The 27088-nt window shown below is 48.9% G+C and overlaps 1 long non-coding RNA gene across 4 annotated transcripts; it reads left to right on the plus strand.

Moving 5' to 3' along the window:
- The first annotated feature begins 120 nt into the window (after positions 1 to 120).
- Positions 121 to 26602, plus strand: LOC117802737. 4 transcript variants are annotated; one of them, XR_004626242.1, is made up of 5 exons: positions 121 to 585; positions 5093 to 5216; positions 6430 to 6489; positions 24091 to 24245; positions 25034 to 26602. It is a non-coding gene; the product is annotated as an uncharacterized LOC117802737 (long non-coding RNA). The 4 variants fall into 4 exon arrangements; XR_004626245.1 differs by lacking the exon at positions 6430 to 6489; XR_004626243.1 differs by lacking the exons at positions 24091 to 24245; positions 25034 to 26602 and adding an exon at positions 16536 to 16646.
- The last annotated feature ends 486 nt before the right edge of the window (positions 26603 to 27088 follow it).

Genomic DNA, 27088 nt, shown 5'->3' on the forward strand with positions numbered 1-27088 from the left:
TCAAACTCATGCCCATCCAGGCCCCACGAAGCTCCTAGGGGCGGTTACCCCGCAGCCACCCCGCCAGGGGCACTCCCCTTCCCCTTCCCGGTCCCTCCTCCCCCTTCCGGGAGGGGAGGCCCTAACTTGCCTGCCAGCGGCCAGGGTCTGGGGATTTCCTAGGCCCGTGCTTCTGTTGCCAGCCCTGTGGCTCCTGTGGGTGACGACACCCCAAGACGCTGAGGCTGGGCCTGGGGGCGGCGGGCCGCCAGGGATTCCAGCCAAGGACCCTAGGCAGGGTCAGAAGGTCCAGCAGTCGCCGCTGCCTCCCTGAAGCCTATGGAAATCCAGCCTCCTTTTGTGTGCGAGAAGGTTGTTGGGGTCTGGGGAACAGAAGGGGTGCAAGGCCCCTACTGCTGCGTGCCGCCCTAAGGGGGGGCTTTGGTGGGAGCTGCTCCTGCCCCCTCATTAGTCCCAGAGCCTACAGATCTTCCCTACCTTCGGGAAGGAGTCGCAAGACCCAAAGGTGGAGGCGGCGGCAGCAACTCAGCAGCCGCCCAGAAGTGGGAGTCAGACCTGCGGCTCCAACGCAAAAACGCTGGACAAGTGAGTTCCGGGCGCCCTCTAGGGGCCGCGTGGGGAGAGGCGCCTAGAGCTAGGTCCCTAGGAGCCTGGGGTCTGAGGGACCCCTTGGGAGTGCTGGGGCGGCTGCCACCAGCTGTGGTGGAAGATAATAACGATAATAATATTAAAGATTTTATTATCTATCTATCTGAGAGAGCACTAGTGGGCAGAGGGGCAGAGGGAGAGGGACAAGCAGAATCCCCACTGAGTGGGGAGCCCCAGGCGGGCAGATTCCAGTACCTCCAGATCATGACCTGAGCGCAAATCAGACGCTTAACCAACTGAGCCACCCAGGAGCCCCAGTAACGATAATAATATTAATAAATAACAGTTGAGTGTTTGCTGCGTTCAAGGCACTACACTAGGTTTTAAAAGTACTAATACATTTCCAACAACTATCCTATGAGGTAAGTGGTATTTTCATCCCACTTTATAGTCAAGGAAAATGGAAGACCAGAGAGGTTAAGCAACTCGCCTAATAGCTTGCAGTTGGTAATGGGGGCAGTAGCCCAACCCAGGGTCTAACCCTAGAACCAGGGTCTCTGGGAGGGATGGCTGAGTCCAGGGGTGTGGTGGATTTGGGAAGAACTGGAGGTGAGACCCCACCAGCCTCCTCAAGGGATTTAGTGTATTGTGGAGGGAGCGCTTAGCCCAGAGATCCCCTGGGAGATGGCCTCCTAGGGCTCTGGAAAAGCCATCTCCAATCCTCTCCAGTCCACTGGGCCTCCTTCAGCTCTGACTGTCCCCTCCACCCCTCAAGGACCCACCCTGGAGCACTGCCAGGCCTGTGAGACCTCCTCCTCCTTCTTCCCCATACTTGTCCAGCACCCATCCTCTGGGCCTTCCCAGGCTGGGCTTGCCTCCTTCCAGAAGCCCTCTAGGATTAGAAGGAGGTTCTCTGCACTTCCACTCCCTCTCCCTCCCTCTTCTGGGTCAGCACGGTGGGAGGACTCAAGCAGAAAGTTAAAAATAGAACCAAATGAATCACCCTTTATTAGGCAAAGGAGTGGAGAATCAGGAAGGAAAATCCTTCCTCTCCTTTTCTGTCTGCTCTGTGCAAAGCCTATAACTCTGGGCTGGAGAATGGGGGAACAGGTTGGGGTGGGTGGGAGAGTGCAGCCTGAAATTCAGAGAGCTGGAAGGGATTTATTTTGACCATTTAGACATTAAGTTTCAGTCAGAATATGAAAAGAAAAGAGAGCATGGCCTTCCCTTCTTTACTGCCTCCTCCAGAGTTGTAAGGGGTGGGGGTAGGGGAGCGTTCCTGGGGAGGCTCTTTAATATACATTATAATGTGTATTCATTTATTTTTTAAAGTAAGCTGCGTGCCCAATATGGGGCTTGAACCCACAACCCTGAGATCGAGTTGCATGCTCTACTGACTGAGCCAGTCAGGGGCCCTTTTATTTGTATGTATGTTTGTATGTATACTCTATGTCACACATGGGAAGGTGTATTAACTTCTATATAAATAGCTCCTGCCAGTGTCTTAAACTTGAACGTGTTGGAATCGCTGGGATCTTGTTAAAATGCAGATACTCACTTATCACATCTGAGGTGGGCCTGGATCCTGAATTTAGAACAAACTTCAGGTGCTGTTGATGCTGCTTGGAGAATCAAGGTCATAAATTACCACCCTTTGAGATCTACTCCTAGGTTCTCATATTTGCCTGTCACATATGGCCTGCAGCTTTATTTTATTGCCCAAGAGTATTTTTCCATTTTATTTAAAGAAATGAAATATATAGACACGATTGATACCCCTTCTGATATGTTTTAAAATGCACTCTTCCCCAGGGGCACCTGGGTGGCTCAGTCAGTTAAGCATCAGACTTGATCTCAGCTCAGGTCTTGAACCCAAGAGTCTTGAGTTCAAGCCCCATGGTTGGACTCGTCGCTGGGTGTGGAGCCTACTTAAAATAAAAAATTAAATTAAATTTTTAAAAAGCACTCTCCCCTTGTGTCGCTTGCCTCACCCATTCCCTGTTATCTTGTGTCCTGCCCCTTCCCTGTCACCTGCAGCGGCCCCCTTCGGTCTCCCATTTCCTGTCCTTCTGCACCTGTCCCTCTTTCTAAAATCTTCTTCACTCCTAGGCTGGTGCTGAGGCGCTGTTGGACATTGGCCCAGGTTTTGAGCTCAGCTTCTCTGCTTCCTAACCTCCGGCAAGTTAATTAAATTTTAGGAGCCTACCGTTTCCTTGCTCAAATTATGGAGCCAACCCTTTCCCAGATTACCGAAGGGATTAAGGAGATACCGCAGGTAAAAATGCTTGGCTCTTCGTTGGTACTCCAGGAAAGGCTCAGGGAGCCCCAGGGTGGCTTGACCTGATTTTTCTATGCACCAGGCAGGGTGGGGCGGTAGGAGGCGGGTCCTACAAACTGCAGGGGCCCCGCCCTCACCACCTTGTTCCCAGACCCTTGATTTCCCGAGGAAAGTGGAGTGGCGGCCGTTTTCGCCAGGAGATTTCCCTCTTCAGCGCTTTGAAGGGGAGCCAGTGTATATTAGGTGCTCTGCCCGCAGGTCCTCCCAACAAGGAGCAGATTAGCGAGTCCCCGCTTTCACAGGCGCCCGACTGCCCTTGGGGCTGGCGGGTGGGGAAAGAGCTGGTACTGACCCTGCCCGGCTGCGTGGAGACCCGAGGGAGGGAACCCTCAGTGAAGACTCACCCAGCCCTAGAACCCTCCCCGTCCCCCACGCGCCGGGCAGGGGTGGGGTCGTTGCAGAGCAGGGCTCACCACTGCCCCCACACACCCCTCCACACGTGTGCACACGCACACAGTGTCACTTTGTCACTCTCAGTCTGGGTCTCAGGTTGAGACCCCATGTCCGCACAGGTCGACAGTCGTGTTGCCTGTCTAGACATTTGTCCCCTTGTTCCCCCGAGAGGTCTTGGTTACACACACCAGCTGCTGTTCCAGATCTCACCCTCACATTTGCCTCCAGTCCAGGCAAACGCAGGATGGCATGCATTCACCCATCGGTTCCCAGGTGGCCACATGGCCACCCCCTGACCGCATACAAACTTCAGGGTGGATGCGGCAGGTTCATAGGAAAACGCTTAAGAGGCCCTCGCGGGTTCTTTCCCCAGTTCGCTTGCCGTCTAGGGGAAGCCGGCTCCAGCACACTCGTTCAGGAGCCTAGGCCTGCGAGCTCACAAACACTCCCGCAGATACTCTTGAACGGACTTCGGATCCACAGGCTTTGACTTCTTTCCCTTTCATATCTCAGGCCAGATCTTGGGCCCTTTTCGGTCAGCACAAGGGCGGCATGGTTACTGAACTGGGGTGGATTCCGCTGAGGGGTGGGCGGGAGGAGAGGGAGAAGAGAGTTTATTAGCCCCACAGAAGTCCCAAGTCAACTCTGCGTTTTTAACTACTGTCCTATGGTAGAGTGAGGTGCCGTCCTTCCACCGCACGCAGGACACTGGCCCAAGAAGGCTCCTCCAGCCGGTGTACAGGGCTGGTGACACCAGCCAGCCTAGACCCGGTGGGAGAGGCTTCTAGGGCAGAGAAAATGGAGGGCGGTGGCGTGTGAGAGATGCGAAGTTTCTCCACAGGCGGACGGCGGAAGCAACGGATCTTTGGAAGGCCTGAGGGCCTTTGGATGCACAAACTGAGCAGAACTCCCAGTTCAAAGGAGTTGCAACCCCTGAGCCTTCCGCCCTGGGGTGGGTTCCACGCAGCAGTCTCGCTTCCTTCGTCACGGGGCGTCCCTCCCAGTTACAGGAGCCCAGGGAGCGGCCACCTGCAAGGAGCGGCCCCGCGATGCGCGGGGGACGGCCCAGCGCGTGCGGAAGCCGCGGCCCTCCGCTTGTCCAGGCCCGACGCTCGGCGCAAAGCTCTGTCGGGAACGTTAGTGAACGATTCAGAAGCGTCCGGACTGTCGGGGCCGGGACAGCAAAGGACACTCGGGCAGGGGGTGCCGCGTTGCCATCTACCGGAAATGCGGAAAGGGCGAGAAACGGACGCTCCTGTTGACGCCCGGCGGGCGGTCTGGCGTCCACCACTCGTTCTGACCCGGGCGCAGACTCGCGCCTCGAGCCTCCACCCGGCTCGGACCGGGACCCCCTGGGCCGAAGAGGTGCGGGCCTGACTGCCCGGACGCCTCGGCAGCCGGCAGCCGAAGGATTCCGCCATCCCGGCGGTTTCTTCCGCGGCGAGTCCCTGCGCTCCGCCGCGTGAACGCGAGCGCGCCCGGCCGGGAGCTCCCGCCGCCCTGCGCGGTCCTGGGCCGCGGGGATGTCCCGGGAGGCGGCGCCCTGCGGCCGTGGCCGAGAAGGGCTTGCTTTTTATTCCTGCGCTCCAGGGCCCAAGTCCCAGGCGGCACGGCCCTCTCGAGACCAACCCTCGGGTTCTCCTGTGGGTTCATCCCTTCCTGGGACAAGCCCCGGGCCTGGGCAGGAGAGGGCGCGGCTCCCTCGCTTTTTCTGCGGGCTCCGGACCATCCCCCCGACGCCCCTCGAGCCGTGCCCTGTCTCGCCCCACTCAGGGACCCCGGGCCGTAGATTCGCTCCTGTGAGTTTGGGGAAGACACTCCAGGGCAGCGCTCCACCGGCCCTGACCTGGCACCGCGCCTTGGCTCCCGGGATCCGGACCCGCCCAGCGGCAGAAAGGTAAGCGCTCGGAAACCCGCGCGAGGAGCGCGGCCCTTCGGGTCAGGATTCAGGCAGTGGCCAGGAGGACCAGGGCGCAGGGCTCTGGGGTGCAACCTGGAAGGAGAAATGTGCACTTTCCCGTGGCTCTCGGATGCAAATACGCACCACCCAGAGCCCCCTTCTCTGCTGTCCCACCTGCGTCCTGCTCCTCTCAGGGCGAGGCTGAGGGAAGTTCAGGTGCTGTTGTGTTTTACTTAAGGAGAAAGCACAGCTAGCGGGGCCTGTGTGGCTGGGAAGCTGCCCCGCAGCTGTGCTGTGAGGTTCCCCGTGAGTGCTGCTGCCCCCTCTTCACACTCCTAGGAAGGGCAGGGGAAAAGGAAGGGCCAACCCAGCACTGACTGCTCTGCTCCAGAGAGCTGAACTTTCCCTACATCTCTACTTTTATAGCCCTTGGAGGCAGGAGTAGGGGGTAGGAGTGCTCAGTCCCTTGGATCTCTGGGCCGCAAGCCTGGCAACTGTCGATAGCCACGCCAGTTGTCCTGACAAATGGGGTCTTCTTGGTGACCGGAATCCACAAAAAGAGACCTGCGGGAAACATCATCCCTCTCCAACCAGTACAGGACAGAAGCCTGTCTCACCTACTTAAGGTTCAGAGAATACTTGTCAACCCTAGCCTGCAGAGAATACTCCCCTTCCTTGAACCTTTGATTTTCTCCATGCCCATCAGTGTGTAAGTCTGGGTTCAGCTAACTCAGAAAAATTCACTTATTGCAGGGATGCTAGGATAGCAGGAAGGCTGAAGAATTAAGGAAAAGCCATTTTAGGAAACACCACACGGTCAAAGAGCAGGAAAGCCTGGTTAGGGCACTGCTGCAGGCACCCCATCACTAGACTCTTGGCATGGGCATCACTGTGTGTAATTTCTCATCTCCTTCCATCATTACGACCTTTACTCCCTCAAGATTCCAAGGGTTCTGTGGGATCATTTGATTGGCTAAATCTAGGACACATGTCCAGGCACCAGCTGTCAGAGATGGGGAGAGAGCAAACATAGGTGTGTTCTCAGGTTTCTATGTGAAAAGCAAAAAGTCCTCCACCAATGTTTACCTCATCTGGGGACTGTCTCCCAAATCAGGAAGAGTGTTCAGATGCTAGGTTTAAAAAGAAGAAAATGATAATGTCAGAGGGCATGTGGGTGGCTCAGTCAGTTAAACGTGTGCCTTCACCTCAGGTCATGATCTCGGGGTCCCGGGATGGAGCCCAAGCCCGGAGTGGGGCTCCCTGCTCAGTGGTGAGTTGGCTTCTCCCTCTGCCCCTCCCCCCACTCATGTTCTCTTCCGCTCGCTCTGCTCTCTCTCTTTCTCACATAAATAAATAATCTTAAAAAAATGATAATGTCACTACAGTCCACCCCTTTGTCTCAACACCCACATGTGCCTTTCTTTCTGAATTTACAGTCCTTTCCCTCACAAAATGCTCCCATCCTACCTGTGCTGCTGTCACTCCTACAGACTGTATTCAAGTTGCCCCCAAGGAGACAAACCTCATAGCCCTTGGGTCAGGATCTTTGTTCTGTTCTCCTTCTAGTTCCATTGGAATCCTGTCTCAGTATTCTGCAACCTGTGGACTAGACCAAATTATAAGGTTAATCATCATCATACATAATAATACAACAGCAAGGGAATAAAAACTGTAAAAATGCAAATTAGTGAAAATATACAAGCATCTACCGTGACAAAGGTTAGGAGGTGAAAGCCCCTATCTTTCTTTCTGCAATATGAAATTCTATTTTGTATTTATGACATCCCCCCTCCTTTTTCCATGTCGTTTTTCTTTTGCCTTCAGCCAGCACCTGAGTGGGTTTGTGTTCTCTACTCAGGGAAGAAGCAAGCCTTTGTTCCTGAGGAACTGAGCCCTTGATGGTCCTGCCTATGAAGGCTGTGGTGGCCTTCCATTAAATTTTACCACTGGACACAATAGCACTGGGAGGCACCCCAAAGGAGCCCCTTGGTTCCATGAATACGTCTTGTTGCCTATTGTGTAAAAATCCTCTTGACCTTGCTATTCAGAATTAATCACCTTGGCCAACCCCGCTATTCCCCTTTAACATGTGCATCCATTGGCAAGAGCAACCAGAAGTGACCAGGCAGCAATTTCTGCTTCTAATTCAGTAAAAATACTGTTGTTTCTCCTGGTAGGAACTTTCTTCCCTCCAGGACTTTCTAACCTTAATCCAGCAGAAACAAGAGTCACAGGAAATGAGGGGGTCATTGGGTACTTGTAGAAAGTGCTACCCCTCTTTCTGGACCCATATGATTAGGCTCTGGGAGAAATAACATCCTGATATTAACCCCTAGTTCAAAGCACATACCCCCTTCTTGAAGTACTGCACCCCACCACCACAAAATTCTAAATGGTTCTAACAAAGACTCCAAAAACACAATGGCTCAAGCAAGATAAAAGTTTATTTTTGTCTTACAACTGGGGAAGAAAGCTAGCTCTGCTCTGTGAACACATTTAGAGACCCAAGCTAATGAGGAAACTCTGACAGCCTTAACAGGTGCCTTCCAAAGTTGTCAGTCCCGGCCAGCAGGAGGGAAAGCGTGTAACAACTCCAAGGCCAGTTCTTTAAGAAGATGACTTGAGGGGCGCCTGGGTAGCGCAGTCGTTAAGCGTCTGCCTTCGGCTCAGGGCGTGATCCCGGCGTTCTGGGATCGAGTCCCACGTCCGGCTCCTCTGCTATGAGCCTGCTTCTTCCTCTCCCACTCCCCTGCTGTGTTCCCTCTCTCGCTGGCTGTCTCTCTGTCACATAAATAAATAAAATCTTTAAAAAAAAAAAAAAGAAGATGACTTGAAAGCTGTACCTATCAATTCTACCCACATCCCATGGAGAACCAGCTACAAAAGAGGCTGGGACACGTAGTCCCTGGGTGGACGAGTGGGGAAGGGAGAAGGGGTTTGAGGGGACAAGTCATAGTCTTTACTGCACCATTCCATAGATCTATGAAGTCAGCTGCTTCTGGTTGATGGAATACATAAGATCAGTGAATCTCATGGACATGAGCTTAGGTTTTTTTTTTAACTGCAAAATGAATTCTTGTTAAGAAGCAATGCTGTGTGGGAAATCAGGGAGTTATAAGGCACAGAGTAAGTCCGCGGGTGACAGTGTGGGCGGAAGCTTGATGCTCAGTGAGGTATATCCAAACCCTCCATGACACCTCACTGGTTTCCCTGGGGTTATAGAACAGTATGGGGGACTTGGGGTGGATGGCTACTGCTGGCAAATTGGGCATTTTGCAGTGATGGTAACCAGGTTAGCTTTGGTGAGATGTTGAGTTCATACAGAGCATTCATCTCAATCTTGGGGCCATCTGTTCCAAAGCAGGCCCTGGGGTTCCCTGGGCAAGGAGACTGAGATCCAGGGGGGTTATCTCCACTTGATGATTAAGAACCCTTTCTGTAGTGGGAGGCTTTTAGTAACCAATTCCATAAAACACAAATATTTTCGGGACGCCTGGGTAGCGCAGTCCTTAGGCATCTGCCTTCGGCTCAGGGCGTGATCCCGGCGTTATGGGATCGAGTCCCACATCGGGCTCCTCCGCTGGGAGCCTGCTTCTTCCTCTCCCACTCCCCCTGCTTGTGTTCCCTCTCTCGCTGGCTGGCTATCTCTGTCAAATAAATAAATAAAAATCTTAAAAAAAAACACAAATATTTTCACACTCTATATCCGTTCCCAAAGATTCTTTTTTATGTTTTATCCTTCCTCTCCCTTGCCCCAAATCTTTAAATCATTCCTTTCAGGTCGTTGCCATCTGTCTCAACCATTTGCCATTGCCCATACACTCAATACAAATCCTTACATTAGGCCGCCTTTCCCTACAGACTGAGTGAGCCACAAAATATACTGGTCAGCGTTCTGCCCATGGGGAAAGCTTCTCTTCTCTTGTTTTTCAGAGCCAACACTGAATGGGACTGTACAGCAATGGGCTGTTTCTGGCCAGGGTTGGTGTACTGCACTATAAACTAGACTTGAACCTTTTCTTTCTCTGTCATCTGGTGTTAGGGTATTCCCCATGGGCTCAGAGATGTGGGGTGAGGGGTGGCACATCATGGTATGTGTGTGTGGGGGGGAGCAAGTTGGCTGCCTGTGGTAAAAAACGTAAGGAGGCCCTCACTGTCAGGGTCATGCAACTACTGGGTCAGCCCCTGAGTGCGTGCCTCCGTAAATTTACACCTCAGGCCTGTTGTCCACCTCACCCTAGTCCAGGCCCTGATAAGTGGCCTGCACAGGATGCTTGCTTATGCCTTCAGGACCTACTTGGACCTGATCCCACAGATTCTATTTCTACTTGATGATGGACTCTAAAGGATACAGCCAGCACATGGCTAGGTAGACTAGATAGCAGCCAGCTCATTACATCTTGGTGTCTCATGTACACCAAGTGATTTATAGCAAACCCAGGCCTCCTTCTATAAGCAGCTGTATTTTTTTTTTAATTTTTAAATTTTTTTAAACATAGGCTCCATGTCCAATGTGGGGCTTGAACTCATGACCCTGAGAAGATCTGGAGTCACATGCTCTACTAACTGGGCCAGCCAGGTAGCTGTAGCTATCTTCTGAGGGGGGAAAAAGGCTCTTGGTTCTTTACTGGGCCATGAGGGGCACCTCTATGTGATATGCCGCAGGCTCCGTATAGCACCCTGATGTGCCATAGAAAATATGAACTTTCTCCAGCCCTCATCCGTGTTCTACCATCTCTCGATAATTAAATGGAGATGTGATAGGAATCATCATCCTTCACTTTTAATGTCTTTCATGGTATATTTTTTGCAATTCCCCCAGGATATAGTTTTTTAAAAATATTTATTTATTTCTTTAAACTTTATTTATTTATTTGTCAGAGAGAGAGCACAAGCAGAGAGGGAGCAGCAGGCAGAGGGAGAAGCAGGCTCCCTGCTGAGCTGGGAGCCCAATGCAGGACTCGATCTCAGGACCCCGGGATCATGACCTGAGCTGAAGGCAGATGCTCAACCGACTGAGGCACCCAGGCATATCTAAAGATTTATTTATTTGAGAGATACAGAGAGAGCAGGGGGAGGGGCAGAGGGTGAGACAGAGAGAGAATCTCAAGCAGACTTCCCACTGAGCATGGAGCCTGGATGGGGCTCAATCTCACCACCCTCAGATCATGACCTAAGCTGAAATCAAGAGTCTGGCGCTCAACCAACTGAGCCACCCAGGTGACCCAATGTAGCTTTTGATCTACTATTTTGGTAGGAAGTAAGAGTTCCAGGGGCTTCTGTTTTTGCCTTCCCAACTACTGGATTCCCAATGTGTATTTTTTGCTAGTTCCTGGATAAAAAGGATAAAGGAAGAGGATAAAAGGAAGATAGCCATGGAATGGGTTTGCAGTCCCACCAGGCCCACTGTAAGGCAGGCTGAGTCAAAAATTATCTCATGACCTCCATAAGCCTCCATTCTGACTGATGGATCGTGGGTCATTTGCATTAGCTGAAAGCCTCTCAAAAGGGTAAATGTTTCTTTCTCTAGGTCTTAATTCCCCTGGGAATAGTTGAGGCTTCCTTGAATGAAGGTCAATAGGAGAATTCTATATAGTTCTGTGGTCAAGAGCATAGATCTGGAGCTGGCCTGGGTTTGAAATCTCTCTGTGCCTCAGTTTCTTAAACTGTGGAATGGGGGTGGTAGTGCCTACTTTATTGGGTAGTTTATCCCCTGTAGTCTGGTTTGAGATATAATTTGCATACAATAAAGTTTGCCCTTTTTATGGGCAGTTCTATGAGTTTTGACAAATGTACCTATTTGTGTAACCATTTTGGAGACTTACAGACTATAACAGTATAGTATGGTGAATGCCACTGTTGGTGAAGCCAGTAGGAGGTGTTCCCAAACTAGCCTGGGAGGGGCAACCAGGGAAGACTTCCTATAGGAGGTGATCTGTTAGCTAGTGCTGAGGGGTGAGAAGGAGTTCGTACAACCAAGATATAGAACATTTTCATCACCTCCCCCCCCCGGCACCAAATTCCCTCATATCCTTTTGTAGGCAGTCTCTCCCTCATCCCCAGCTCCCGGTAACATCTGATCTGCCTTCCATTCCTATTGTTTGCCTTTTCCAGAATGTCATGTAAATGGAATGTATGTAGCCTTTTGAGTCTAGCTTTCTTCAGTTAACATGATGCAGTTAAGGTTAATCCGTGCTGTTACATGTATCAGTAATTCATTACTTTCATTGCTGCATAATATTCTGTTGTGTGGACATACCACAGTTTGTGTGTCCATTCATCAGTTGAAGGACATTAGGGTTATTTCCAGCTTTTGGCAATTATGAATAAGTCAATATAAACATTCATGTTTAGGGTTTGGTATGAACATAATTTTTCTTTTTCTTGGGTAAATACTCAGAAGGGGGTATTGCTGGGTCATATAGTAAATACACACACACACACACACACACACACACACACACACACACACACGTATAGCTTTATAAGAAACTACTGCACTGTTTTCCAAAACGCCTGTGCCATTTTGCAATTCCATGAGCAATGTATGAGAGTTCTTAAGTGATGGAGCCACCCAGGTGCCCCTTAACCATTTTAAAGTAATGGTATCTTATTGTGATTTTAATTTATATTACCCTAATGATTAATGATGTTAATCATCTTTCCATATGTCTATTTGATAAAGTATCTCTTCAAATCATTTGCCAATTAAAAAAATTGGATTGCTTACTTTCTTTTGATTGAGTTTTGAGAGCTCTTTAAGTATTCTAGATAAAATCCTTGATCAGATATGTGTTTTGCAAATATTTTCCTCCAGTATGTGGTTTGTCTTTTAATTTTCTGAGCAGTGTTTATTGAAGAGTAGAAGTTTAAAAATTTTTATGAAGTCCATCAATTTTTTTTCTTTTATGGATAGTGCTTTTGGAGTCATAACTAAGAAATCCTTAGCTAACCCAAAGTCATAAAGAATTTTCTTCTGTTTCTTCTAAATGTTTTATAGTTTTAAATTCTATATTTAGATCTATAATCCATTTTGAGTTAATTTTTGTACCTGCGGCAAAGTATTCATCAACTTTTTTTGGTATATGAATTATAGGGAAATTTCGAGGATTAAATGAACTAATACATGTAAAGCACTTGGAATGGTGCTTGGTTCATAATTAATGGTAGCTATAATTATTAAAGAACATTATTGTGCTCTTATTACAGAATTCCTCATTACAAATGCTTAATTCCCCTTTTACTTAAGCAGCTTTGGGCCTGTGAAATGACTCAGGTCTGGCAATCAAAAGAGATGCCTACATTCTCTATCACTGGGGGCTTACAATCTATCATCATTACTTAGTTGCTCACTTACTCTTTAAGTAACAGAGACCTAAAATAACAGAGACTTAAACAGGATAGAAGTTTATTTTTCTCTTATGTGACAGCCCAAATGTAGGCTGTCCAGGGACTGGTAGGATGTCTCTATTTCACAAGGCTATCCAGGGACCTAGGCTCCTTTTTAGCTTGTTTTCTCAGCATCACTAGAATATTGCCCTGGTCCACATTCCAAAATATTTCATAACCACTTCTATATTCTGAGCAGCAAGATGGAGAAAGAGAAGGAAGAAGGATATAACCCCTACCTTTAAAGACACAACCTGGAAATTATACACATTACTGTCGCTCACATCCTATTGGTTGGAGCTTAGTCACATGGCCATACCTAGCTGCAAGGGAGGGTGGGAAATGTAGTCTTTATTCTTAGTAGCCATGAGTTCTGCTAAAAATCAGATGTCCTATTTCTATGAAAGAGAAGGAGAAAATAGATATTGGGAAACAATTTGTAGTTTTTGCCACAGTAATTCAACTTAAACTTCTACTCACCATTTTTTACCATTAAAAAAATACTGATCAAGTGGCATCTTAATGGGCTATTTTAGAAGAAGCAAATATGGGGTGCCTGGGTGGCACAGAGGTTAAGCGTCTGCCTTCGGCTCAGAGCATGATCCTGGCGTTATGGGATCAAGCCCCATATCAGGCTCTTCCGCTATGAGCCTGCTTCTTCCTCTCCCACTCCCCCTGCTTGTGTTCCCTCTCTCGCTGGCTATCTCTATCTCTGTCGAATAAATAAATAAAATCTTTTTTAAAAAATTAAAATAAAATAAAAAAAGAAGAAGCAAATATAATTATAATGGTTAGGGACCTCTGCTGCCTAATGTGCTATTTACATTTGCCTCTGCTACTTAAATGTTGCTACTGGGTCTAAAGCACATACAGTTTGGGTTGCCCGGGTGGCTCAGTCAGTTAAGCCTCTGACACTTGATTTTGGCTCAGATTATGATCTTAGGGTCATGAGATTGGGCCCTGTGTTGAGCTCTGTGCTGGGCATAGAGCCTGCTTGAGATCCTCTCTCCCCCTCTCCCCTTCCCCTCCTCTAAAAAAAATAAATAAATAAACCACACAATTCATTTTCTTTGGAACAGAGAGCCACTCACCATCTCTCAGTAGCACTCTAATCTACAGAGAATGGCTTACTAAAGTGCTTTTTGGTGCTTCTGTTATTTCCTTCACCGAAGTACTTTCCAAGTTCTTTGAGAATGAAACATCCAGGACCCTTTCCAGGGACATAATGTGTGGGTGGTCAAGTTGCACAGAATAAATCTTCTCCAATGTTCCTATCTTCAAATATCTTCAGATTCCTATGAGGCTATACTGCTTGTGACATTGTTAACCTTAGAGCAATCTGAATGTATTGATGTATGCATACTTATCAAAGATCCTGAAGTTGGTGTTCTAGTTTGGGCTGCTGGGAGTCCAGGTTTGTCGACGATCTGCTCCTTCAAACAGAACCACCCCCCAAAATTGGCATGCTGAGATTTGACATATCTAAAGAAAATGTTGGGTAGGAGGAGTGGAGCATGAGAGTAAATGGTGTCCTCTTGCACGGTAACTCCAAGAGAAGTCACATCATCAGTCAAGGGAAGGGCATTGCCAGACAGTGGGGAGGAGCTGCTTCAGCCTGTAAGGGATGCTCACTGATAGTTGGGGATTTCCTCTAAATGTCTCTTATATAGCCCTATTCCTGTTCTTGGGGTTCCTTTTTTTTTCCTAATCAAATATCCTAATTTTGAAAGACTGTGGTCTAACATTATAGTTCAAGAACCATTAGGATCAAATTCTCAGATTGGTTTTCATTCATGTCAGCCCTGTTGATACAAGAAATAAGGTATATTTTCCAGCAGCAATAGAAAGTCCGTGGCTTTAGGTTAATATTTTGAGCTGAGGGTTTAGGGCTTGAACTTGTTATCCAAATTCTATAAGCTGTCCTGTGGTTTTAGAAGCAGGTACTTCTTTCCCTATGGTCTCCTAAAGCCTGTCCTCAGTGGATACTTCATTCTACGTGATCACAAGCAATAATTTAATTAGATGGTTTGTACTGTATGGCACAGGCCACCGAATTCCCATTCCTGAATTCCAGGAGACCTATAGCCCTAACTAAACCAAATAACTGATCCGCATTTCTCCCTTTCACCTGCCATCATTTGTCTGGTACCCATTTATGTACCAGTTAGGGCTCTTGGCAGCAAGCACAAAAGTTAACTTTGGCTATCCTAAATATAAAAGAATAAAGAAAGTTTTTTGGAGAGAGTTGGGTAGGTCAGGGATGCCCAGGTGGCCCATTCGGGTAAGGGTCTGTCTTCAGCTCAGGTCATGATCCCAGGGTCCTGGGATCAAGTCCTGCATTGGGCTCCTTGCTCAGCGGGAGCCTGCTTCTCCCTCTGCCTGCTCTGCCTGCCACTCCCCTGCTTGTGTGTGTCTCTCAATGTCTCTCTCTCTGATGAATAAATAAATATATCGTAAAAAAAAAAAAGAGTTGGGTAGCTCAAAGAATCCATATAAATGCCGAAAAACCAGTATGCAACAACTAGGAAGGCAAGAAATACAGCCAAGATCAAACCACCAGAATATTCTGGCTGGGAGTCCCCACTGAACACTGGTGTCTCTGCCACTGAGCGCTCAGAGCTGGTGGTGTTGTGTTCCCAGCCCCAGCGTTCCCACTTTGAATAACTTTTCACCTGTTCCTACATCTTTGAGTCATCCCAAGTAGGAGCATTAGTGAGCTTAACTCGGGTCATGTACCCACAGGCTGGCAGATAGTGGGATGGACAGAGAAAGTTCCGGCCCCTTTGCTTCTCTAGTGGCAGATGAGATTCTGCCTTCTTCCAAGTCACACACAAAGGGGGGGGGTTCCTCCCAGATTGGAGTGTGTCCAGAGGTGGAGTAGCCAAGCACACATATACACACAGCTGTTCACTGTAGTTGGGGACTTCCTGGCTCTCCTTCTCCTCCATATGGCCAAGAACCCCTCTCCAACTGCAGCCTGTCCTTGCATTTAACCCATGTCACTGACAAACCACAGGCCTCGAGCCACATCACCACTGCATGCTTTCTCTTTCACCAGGCCACAAGGCACTGCTGGAGAAACTCACCCAGGTAAATTCATGGGGTCCAGCTTTTGCTGAATCTCTCCAGGGCTTAGAAATCCTTTTTTATTAGATATCATACTATTTACCTCTGAAAAATAAGATTCTTTTCATATGAGGCTCAAATTAATAATTCTTTAACAGCATCTAATATCCTTCCCACATTCAAACTGTTCCCCAAATCTTGTGAAGGTGATCTTTCTGTAAGAAAATGTGGTTACATCGCTTCCTCCATTAAATAATTTTAACTTATCAGTATTGTAAAATAACGCAAATGCAAAGAGTGCAAAGTGAGATAGGATAAAAAGGAAGAGTGCCCACTTCCTCCTCTTCTTTCTCTCCTCTCCTCTCCTTTCCGGCCCAGTCCAACTCCTCAGGGTTTGATTTCTTGTGTTTTCTTTCAACACGTTTCCCGACATTCATGTGGTAGCAGGTGCGTATATAGGTATATCCTTAACACAGAATACAAAGGGATCACTCCATACACACTCTCATGTGACTTGCTTTATTCATTTGATAACCTATCTTGGACATCTTTCCATGTCCGTAAAAATAAAAAGTTTTTCAGTGGTTCCTGTCTCCCTGTCTCACTGGAGTGCCAGCTCTCCAAATAGCGTGCAGTTCCCGGAGCATACCACACTCTCTCGTACTCTTGTGGCCGTGTGCTTGCCATTGGAATGTCTTTGCTTTTGTGGGACCCAGTAAACTCTTACCCTCTGAAAACCTTCCCTGCCCTTCGGAAAGAATTAGGCTTTCTTCCCAGTTCCCAAAATGCCCTTGGTGTTCTTTCTCATCACACTCATCATGAGGTTTTGTGAGTTCTTATTTACTTGTCTTTTTCTCCCAGGAGACCATAAGCTCCAAAGGCCATCCTCTGCGTTATGACCAAGTCTGTCCCAGTGCCTGTCTCAGGGCTGAGTCAGAAGCAGTGCTTTATGATAGTTACTGGGCTCCTCCCATCCACGGAGATCAAGAACATCTTCCGGTAATAGAAATGCAGGGCCACTGCCCCCCCCCGCCCCCACATCATTCCATCAGCAGGATGCTAGGAGACAAGACCTGGAGAGGACCCGAGGATTGAAATTCTCCAAGGCTGGTTAACATTGAGGGGAGTCCTCTGAGTGACAATAAGCCAGGATTCCTCTGTGTTGGGGCTCTCCTAATTAGGGCCTATTGTGTGAAGGCAGAAATTTTGGTAAGAATAGTTGGGGACTTGGGTAACAATGACCCCAAGCCCACCAGCCTGAACTTGGCATTTCAGGGAAAGGCAGAGTGAGACTTGCTGAAGGTTGGTTGTACCCAGAGAACAAGGTCACGTTTAGCTAAAACAAATAAGACAGCTTTACAGTCGGTGGGATAGGGAGGGTCCTTCTTCCCTGAGACAATTAGGCCAGGGCTAAGGTGGAAGGGGATTGTGGGTATGGGCTAGCTGGGTTGAATCCATGGAATTTCTGGGAAGGAGGATGGAGTTCCTCTTCTCTTCTCTCCTATTCTCTTCTCTTCTCTTCTCTTTTTTTCTTTCTTTCTTTCTTTCTTTCTTTCTTTCTTTCTTTCTTTCTTTCTTATTTATTTATTTATTTATTTATTTGACAGAGAGAACACAAGCAAAGGGAGCAGCAGGCCTAGGGAGAGGGAAAAGCAGGCTCCCTGCTGAGCAGAGAGCCTGATATGGGGCTCGATCCCAGGACCCTGGGATCATGACCTGAGCCAAAGGCAGATGCTTAGCCAGCTGAGGCACCCAGGCACCCCAGAGTTCTACTTTCTTTTTTTTTTTTTTTAAGATTTTATTTATTTATTTGACAGAGATAGAGACAGCCAGCGAGAGAGAACACAAGCAGGGGGAGTGGGAGAGGAAGAAGCAGGCTCCCAGTGAAGGAGCCTGATGTGGGGCTCGATCCCATAACGCTGGGATCACGCCCTGAGCCGAAGGCAGACGCCCAACTGCTGTGCCACCCAGGCGCCCCGAGAGTTCTACTTTCAATAGAACGTGTGGTAGATACTATGAATTAGCCCATTATATGTTCATCCAACCTTCTGGTTGGATGTCAAGGTGTCATCTGGGGCTGCAATCTCATTTGAAGGCTTGACTCGGGAAGGATCTACTTACAAGTTCATTTATATGGTTGTTAGCAGAATTCAGTGCCTTATGGGTTATTGGACTGAGGACTGAAGACCTCAGTTTCTCACTGGCTGTTTGCTGGTAGCTTCCTTCAGTTCCTTGCCATGTGAGTCTCTCCATAGGGGAGCTCACAACGTGGCAACTGGCTTCATCAGAGCAAGTAAGCAAGAGAGCCTGAGAGAGCAAGCAAGATGGAATACATAGTCTTTTCATAACCTAATCTCAGGAGTGACATTCCCTCACCTTGCCATATTCTATTCATTAGAAACAAGTCTCTAGGTACAGCCCACACTCAAGAGAAGGTAATTCTACAAGGGGAGAGAGATTACATAGGAAGCAGGGATCACTGGGACCATCAAAGAGAGTGCCTACCACACCCCTTACTTGTAAAAGCTCCCAGTACTAGGACTAACTCCTTTCTCCTCCCATCTGTATCCCCACTTTCTCTCCCTATGACCATGGCCATATAAGGCAAGCATCCCCACAGCCCTGGTTGCCTCTCCCAAGTGACAACCCAGGCCAACTTCTGAGGGCTTTTGGTCTCAGAAGACAGGGACCCAGAACTCAGCTGCCCCAGCTGATAGAACAGGTAGGTATATTTGGTATGGCCATTGTCAGTGGTTAGCAGACAGGCTGGGTGTGGAGTAGAACCAGGGGCCAGACTGGGGCCAGGAGGCACTGTCTCTCCTAGGACTGGTCAGATGCATAAGGCTACACCAGGCTGTAAGTCCAACTCAAAGTCTTTCCGAAATGGGGAGGGGCTGCAGGGACAGCTCTCCTTAAGGGCCAGCCCTGCCCAACTTGGCTGGATTTGGGCCCCACTTACCGGGTGCTGGTTTGAGCATCAGTATCTTAGTTGCAAAGAGAGGGGTGTCTGGGGACTAACAGAGGTCTGTGAACCTGGAGAATGAAGAAAGTACATCTTTGTAATTTTCTTCTAGGCATGATCCCCAATTTGGTGGACCTGTTTTCCCCATCTCTGATCCTTCCTTCATTTTTGTTTTTGTTTTCACAATTCCCTTTTCTCTGATTCCTTCTCTTCTCTTGATTTCACATTCTAAAGCCAAGGGCACAGGATACCCCTAAAATTGAGCCTCTACTCTCTAGTAGGGGTGCCAGGATTTGGGAGGACTCTTCCCGCATGCCTTTACCACCTGAGGCAAAGGAGGGGTCTTGAGGGTACCCAACTGAGCACCGAAGACTAGGAGAGGCAGGCTACCCTGGGTCTTCCCACACTGCCTCCACAGAGATCCACAAGAGGGCGCTCTCCATTCCGCACCTGTTCCTACCGTCTCCAGCCCGCCTCCCTGAACACTACTCAAATGAAGACTCACAAATGGGGCAGAAAACTGTCATACACAGGAAGGCTTGGGAAGGGCACAGTGCAGCATGAAGAAGAGTGTGGTCTGCATGAGTCCCAGCATCCTTCCAGGAGCTTGGAGAAGGTCAGTCCTCACACCGGTCATTGGCCTCAGGTTTCCAGAAGCAGAATGGCCAGTACTTCTTCCATGCCCCCCGCCCGCCGTCCCTGCCAAGGTGCACACTCCTCCAGAAGGGAACCAGGTACTATTCATCTTGGTGTCCTCCAGGCCTAGACGAATGAATGAGCAAACAAACCAATGAGCAAACAGTCAAAGCCTTCAGAGGCTTTGATGCCACTCTATGTGCACACTTGGGAAATGGCATGTATACAAACACATTCGTTGGAGCATTATTTGCGATCTCAAAGATTGGAAACAAACTCAACGTCCATCAGTAGAGGACCAGGACAATAAATTATCTATCAGGGGCGCCTGGGTGGCACAGCGGTTAAGCGTCTGCCTTCGGCTCAGGGCGTGATCCCGGCGTTATGGGATCGAGCCCCACATCAGGCTCCTCTGCTATGAGCCTGCTTCTTCCTCTCCCACTCCCCCTGCTTGTGTTCCCTCTCTCACTGGCTGTCTCTATCTCTGTCAAATAAATAAATAAAATCTTTTTAAAAAAATAAATTTATCTATCAGTGTAATACTATACACCCTGAATACGTGATGTGGAGCGAACTCTAGATATAGTGTGAGGTGTGAGGACAGGATGCGGATCGAGCACGTGCTGGGCTGCCCTCTGCACGTGCTACATGGGGAGAGAATATGCACAGAAAAGCTCAGCAAAGATACCCAGGAAAATTATAGCTCTAGCTCTCTGGGGGGAGCAACAGAATACCTGAGATAGCAGATGGAAGGAAGGCTGACTTGTCACTGTTCAGAACTGTTTGGGTTTTGTGTTGTGTGAGTATACTGTTTATTCAAAACAAATTTGAAGGGCACACCTTTGGAGCCACAGACTTGGATCGCCATCCCAGTTCTGCCAATTACCAGCTGTGTGATGGTGAGCAAGTTATATTAGTCTTCGAGTATCAGTTTCTTCATCTGTAAAAATAGACTGTTAGAAGTCTGCCCAGTGCTCTGAGAATTGCCAAAGGTGTTTCTGCAGCACACTTGGGAGCCCAAGATTTTGCTGACTTCGCTGACATTTCTACCACTACACCCAGATGATGAATGAGGACAAACCTCTGACTAGGAGGGGCCAAACTCATGTATGAAAACCTCACAAAAGGCGATACAGTGAGAGATCGACGGTGTGATCCTTGACCCCATGATCTGAGCCCCAGGATCAGAGACCAGTTAAAATGTCCTCTTAGGGGGTGCCTGCATGGCACAGACCATTAGGTGTCCGACTGTTTCAGCTCAGGTTGTGATCTCAGGATCGTGAGATCGAGCCCCACGTCAGGCTCCATGCTCAGTGTGGAGTCTGCTTGGAATTCTCTCTCCCTCTGCCCCTCCCTCCCCCTAAAATAATCAATAAATCTTTAAAATAAATAAATAAAATAAATGTCCTCTTAGGGTTCACCTGTTGGGGGTCATTACCTAATGGATTCTCTTGGCCAGGACCAATGTTCTCCAGGACCCTGTCTCAATACCAGACAATTATGTCATAAAATCCCTCCCTTGTTTCCTCTCTCCCTGGATCTTGCCAGTGAAAGAACTGTGCAAATACAAAGGACTATAACATGTAGTTGTGCGGGGTTTTGCAAGGGGACGTGCTTGAGATTTCAAGGTTAATGATCTTTAGAGACATTCTCCTTAAAGTGAGTGCCCGCTTGGGGCATTGAGTCACTGCAGGCTGCGGTGTCGCCCTGGTGTCCAAGCTATTTATGCCAGGAGTACTCTCTCATTCATCATTTATTCATCTGAGAAAAATTAATTCGGTCCCTTCTCTCAGCCACGATTGTAAAGGAGAGTAAGCTGTCTGAGGAAGTGATGGCCCACTGGTGAAGGCACACCATTAGATAAACTAATAATAGTAAAGTGCATCAAGCGTCAGAGAGCCTTTCCAGAAGCACCAAGCAGAGGTGCAGGACCCAGGGCAGGGGTCAGCAGACCCTTCTGGAAGGAAGCGAGGCTTCGGCTCACACCTGAGGATGGAGGGAAGAACAGGCGCTAATGAAGAGAAGCTGTTTGGGGCCCGCTGTTGTGAAGGTGAGCCGGTGGGTGTAAATGGCTCATGTGAGACCCAACACACTGTGGGCGCCCCGTCAGGTCCAGCCGGGACAGGAAGGAATTTCCCCAGATGCTCTGGCCTGAGCTCGGGGCTGCCATCCCCCGACACGCCACAAGGCGGAGCTCATCAGCTGTTCTAGTGTGTTCTGACTCCTGTCCCTCCACCAGCAGTGTGGCCGGTCTCCCCCCCAGAGGCTGGTTCTTTCCACCTTACAAAGCTGCTACAAAGTGCCCCCAGACACTGGCAGCCCCTGCAAAGTGTAGTGTGTGCCAGAGGTCAAGTGGCTCCTGACAGCCCTGTCCTTGTGTTTCCTCTCAAAGCCCAGGATTGGTCCCTTTGGACTCTCATCACCTCACAATAGCTCTGATTCCCCCAAATAGCCACCAGTTTATGTTATTTTCACCCTTCCCCGGTCTTTTTTTTTTTAAGCTTTTATTTATTTATCAGAGATAAAGAGAGCACAAACAGGGGGAGCAGCAGGCAGAGGGAGAAGCAGGCTCCCCGCCAAGCAGGGAGCACAGTGCAGGACTTGATCTGGGGACCCTGGGATCATGACCTGAGCCGAAGGCAGATGCTTAACTGACTGAGCCACCCAGGTGTCCCTCCCTTCCCTGTTCTTCCCACCCACTGGAAGCATCCCCTGGGCCCCCCCTAGAGCAGGATGGATGAGAGGAGGCTCTGGTCCGTGGCACCCCTGGGCCATCCTGGCCAGCAGAACTTCATTTCTCTGCACAGACCCCAGTCTCTCTCCAGAGGGGATGAAAGGGTATTTTCCCACAAGTCTCCCTCCTGAGTTAGAAATGTACTTGGTTTTGAACACCCTTCCCCGCCCCCAACCTGATGGCTTCTGGAGAGGGTTCGGTGGCTACATGCTCTGGAGTGAGACTGATCTGTTGTCCTGTCTTCACTCTGCTGGGGACCTTGTTGTTGTTTAAGTTACATCACCTCCATGGTCATCTCCCATGAAGTAGAGATTAAAAGAAGAGATCTAACATTTTACTTCATGGATGCCAAGGAATAAGTTGTTCCAGGAAAAGGGAATATTCACAAGCCACTTTAATCCTTTTCTTCCCTCACCCATGGAACATCTTTAAACACACACTGAAACTGACATACAGGTAACTTCCCAAAAGGAGAGGAGGCCGTGTCTTGACAGATGGCTTCAAGCCAAAGAGGTGAACCTGGGTTCAGGTGGGGGCTGGCAGGAAATCAGCATGCTCCTTTTTAACTCCCTCCCAAGAGGACTCTGGCTGAGGTTGAGGACTGACAAGCACAGGACCTGACAAGGTCAGAAAAAGAACAGCAGAAGGATTTCCAGGCAGAGGAAGCACACGGATGGACTTCATGGGTCAGTTACTGGGGTTCTGTCTGGCCTCTCCAGCAGGCAGGACTAAGACCTCCACCATCTGTGCCTAGCTCCATGCCTGACACTTAGAGGGCAGCCTTCTGGGGTCAAGAGTGACCAGAGCCTTCATCCCTTGGCCTTGGTTTTGTCACGACTCATTACAACCTACTGATGATTTAGCCCCCTCTGGAAGCTGATAGAGGCCATCCCAAAGGTGCCCCACACAAACTGTGGTCTGCTTCTCAGTGAAACAAGGGTTGGACCACATCGAAGGTTTTGAAACAGTGTTTTTCAGTACCCCTCAGAGACAAGGAGGCAGAGAGGGGTATGTGGCAAAGTGAGCAACAAATGTTCAAAGCCCCCGTCCCCATTTCCCTAGAGAAGCTCCAAAAACAGTCATGGTTTTTGTTGTTGTTGTTGTTGTTGTTTTAAGAGAAGTGAGAGAGAGAGAGCAAGCTTGAGCACGTGCAGGAGCAGGAAGGGGAGGGTCAGAGGGAGAGTAAGAGAGAATCCCAAGCAGGCTCCATGCTCAGCCTGGAGTCTGACACAGGGCTTGATCTCACCACCCTGAGATCATGATCTGAGCTGAAATCAAGAGTCGGATGCTTAACTGATTAAGCCACTCAGGTGTCCCAAGAGGTCACATACGTATTTATTTATTTATTTTAAAGATTATATTTATTTTTGTGACAGAGGGAGTGAGCACGAGCTGGGGGAGGGTGGCAGAGGGAGAAGCAAACTCCTTGCTGAGCAGAGAGCCTGATATGGGACTTGATCCCAGGACCTGGGATCATGACCTGAGCAGAAGGCAGCCGCTTGACCAACTGAGCCACCCAGGAACCCGAGGTCATGTTTTTAAATGAGATGTAGAGAACAATAAAGAAAAATCCACACAACTTATTTGTTCAGTTTACCAATTAGTTATAAAATGAATACCCCATCATGCAGGTCAAGAATGGAACATTGCCTGCACCCGGGATCCACCTTAGAGGCCTCAGACTTAATTTTAAGGGAGCCAACCCTCCATCACAAGATGCAGCTTTTATGCGGTTGTGGCTGGGGGAGGGGAGCATTTGGCTGGGGCGGCCCTCAGCGGCAGAGTTCAGTTCACCATACTCCCCAGACCATGCGTCCGGATTGTGGGCTCATACAGGGCCTTCTCTTGTTTTTCTTTGATATGCTTCTTTTTCTTCCCTTCATCGTTCTCACTGCTCATGTTTCCCCTTTCCCTCCAAAGACATTTAATATATTGTATTTGCCTGATGTCCTTGGCTGTGTATGTATCTTTGAAAAATATATTGTTTTGTATATGTATTTATATGTCTTTCTAGTCCTACTTTTCCATGTTATTCTACAGATCTCAAATCCATTGCTTCTAACTGCTACCTCTTTACTCCACAGAATGCACCTATCACGTTTACGTGTCCTCGTGATGGGTACCTAGGATGCTGCTGATTGCTCTGTTGTCGCCAACAACACTCATTTGTCCCCTCACGGAGTCCAGATTGAGTTGCTCTGAGGCACATGGCCAAGAGGCAATGATGATATAAGACAAGGTAAGCAAGCTTAGGCTTGGCCAGTTTAAATAATTTCAACGGACTCTTGGGTGTAGGGGCTGTCCCTAGTAGCCTGGTCCCTGGCCCGGGGATGATGGGGGCAAAGAAATAGTAGCGGCCTGGGCTGGGAAGGGCAGGCTAGAAAGGGTCGAGGGGTGTGGGCTCTGGACCCGTTAGTTCATACATGAAAGGCATGCTTGCAGGTCAATCCTTTGCTGTCCCTAGGAATTGGCTGGACCTCAGAGGTCAGTCTCCCCAGGATTAGCAAGGCCACAGATATAAAGAATCAGAATAAAAAGACATGCATAACACAATGGATTTGGTAGAACTTCACTCTAAAGCCAACAGAGCTGGGAAAAAATTTTAGGAGATGACTTGAATTATCATTCAATTATTTTCTTGGTTGTTGGCTTATTTTCTATTTCTTCTGGCTCAAAGTTTGACATTTTACATATTTCAGTAAACAGTCCTTTCTTATGGGCCCAGTGCTTCTGGAAAGCTAAGTCGTGGCTTTTCTGGGACCCTCCAACTCCTCTTTGTGACCTTTACTTCCATAGCTCCCTTGACAACTGTGTAAAGTCTAATTCCTGTAATAAATCATTGATTCCATGACATAGCGGTTCTGCTTCCCCAACTGAACTCTCGTAGGTAACTTCCCTGCAGACTTAATGGAGCAGAAGTTTTGTACCGACTCTGGCCTCTAGCTCCGGGCCTTTCCCTAGAGAGAGCAGTACATGTCTCTCTTGTTTAAACCACTGCGACTTTGTCATTGTTGTTGCTTTTTAAAGATTTTATTTTTAAGTAATCTCTACACCCAGCGTGGGGCTCGAAAATCACAACCCTGAGATCAAGAGTCACACACCCCACCGACTGAGCCAGCCAGGTGCCCCTAAGCCAGTGCTGCTTTGATCGGACCGACTCGTTTTGGACCCTGCCTGCGCTAGAACTTCACGGGACAGAAAGCACTTGGTCCTTCGGTTCTTCCCCACCAGTTTTTGCCCATGAAGAGAGGATGATATGTGTGTGACAGACACCAAGGCCACTGCCCCCCGACAGCTACGTGTGATACACCCCACTGGTGGGGTGTACCCGGCCCGTGTTATCTTCCCTAAGAGCTGCCTACCAAGCCCCTCCGTGCTGAGGAGGGGGCCCTGCTGGGTGGCCACTCACCCATGGGATGCTTTACTAAGAATTAGGGAAAAAGTGCCCCTTTCTCAATACACTTTATTGCCATCTGCCAAAATAGTTTCATGATGAATGTGCATATTTACAAGGTCTGTAGTGTGGATGGGAGCCCTTGGAGTCCTGCACTGCACCGTCGGCCGGACCGTGTGGGGGTCTGCGTCCTGTCAGCCTCTCCTGTGAGCCTTGTCAGCATCGTGTTCCTCTGCCTTCTTCTGGAGCCAGGCTGCCGGGCCAACCTAACTTAAGCTGGCCAGTCAGATTGGTTCTCGCAGAAATTTAAAGTTGGGATGCAGAGCTCTAGTTTGTCAGTATTGAACTGGGAGAAAATGCCGAGTCCTGGCTGGGATAGCCATTTCCTGACATGTGTCCATTAGAATCCCTGACGGCAAGCAACAGAAACCAACTTAAAGAGCTAACTGAGCTTAAACAAGATGAGATGTGTTTGTTGGAAGGAGTCTGGGAAAGCCAGAGAACCCAAAGGCCAGGCAGGAGGAATAGGAATAGCTTCACACCAGAGCAATCTGGTCAGTGACCCACTGCCCGGAGGAGGAGGGGATGGGAAAGGTGGGACATGGATGATGGTGGACACTGACATGGACAAGGAACTTCTGTCCATTTCCTCCTTCCTGTCTCTCCATTAGGACTCAAAGCCTTGGGCGAGAGCATTTGATCAGCCATGCAGTGATGATGAGAGGAGGGCTCTGTGGGGTGCTCCGATGGGATGGGGGGACCACCAAATGGGGAGCATCCCAATCAGGTGGGGGCCAGCAGTGCAGGCGGTAGAAGAATTCACCCAAGGCAGAACAAAGGAGATAGAGGTTTATTAAATACAACGCAAGGGAGCGGAGGGCAGGACAGCAAAGGAGAGACTGTGTGCCACCAGGTGGTGGTGGGACCACAGTTACAGGGCAGAGTGGGGAGTATGGGGGACGTATGCAATTTCCCCTTTTTTGGCAATCTAGGGTACTGTGCCTGATCGTAATTGGTCAGTTAGGGCCTGTGGTTATTTCGAGGTGGGTCCTGTAATGAGCCTGTGTGCATTCAGCTCGGGGCTTGCTGTGGGCTCTTTTCCCTTCGTCAAGTTTCCATGGCTCAAGCCTGTGGCCTAAAAGCAGCTTCCTCAGGCTCCATCCCTCTGTTGTTCTCTTCTTTTTTTTTTTTTTTTTTAAAGATTTATTTATTTATTTGACAGAGATAGAGACAGCCAGCGAGAGAGGGAACACAAGCAGGGGGAGTGGGAGAGGAAGAAGCAGGCTCATAGTGGAGGAGCCTGATGTGGGGCTCGATCCCCTAACGCCAGGATCACGCCCTGAGCCAAAGGCAGACGCTTAACCGCTGTGCCACCCAGGCGCCCCTCTGTTGTTCTCTTCTTAACTCAAAGAACACTTTTTCATTTATAAAATTATTTAGAACACATTAAACAGGCAACATCTCTTTGTTTCTCACCTTCTGGTACAGGATCGTGTGGGGGCTTCTCTCCCGTGGCACGGTTGCTCTTCTAGCCAGTCACTATCACTGCCCCCCCCCACCGCCACTCCCCTTGTCCTCAGGAGCACATGTGCCTTCTTCACCATTCTCTTGGCTTTCTGTCAATTCTTCAAAGTGTCTCTGCTGTCTCCAGGGGAATGCTGTTTCTTATTTCCTTTCTTCGGTTTGGT

The sequence above is a fragment of the Ailuropoda melanoleuca genome, chromosome 6 (genome assembly GCF_002007445.2).
Source record: "Ailuropoda melanoleuca isolate Jingjing chromosome 6, ASM200744v2, whole genome shotgun sequence".
In the NCBI taxonomy this organism is placed as follows: Eukaryota; Metazoa; Chordata; class Mammalia; order Carnivora; family Ursidae; genus Ailuropoda; species Ailuropoda melanoleuca.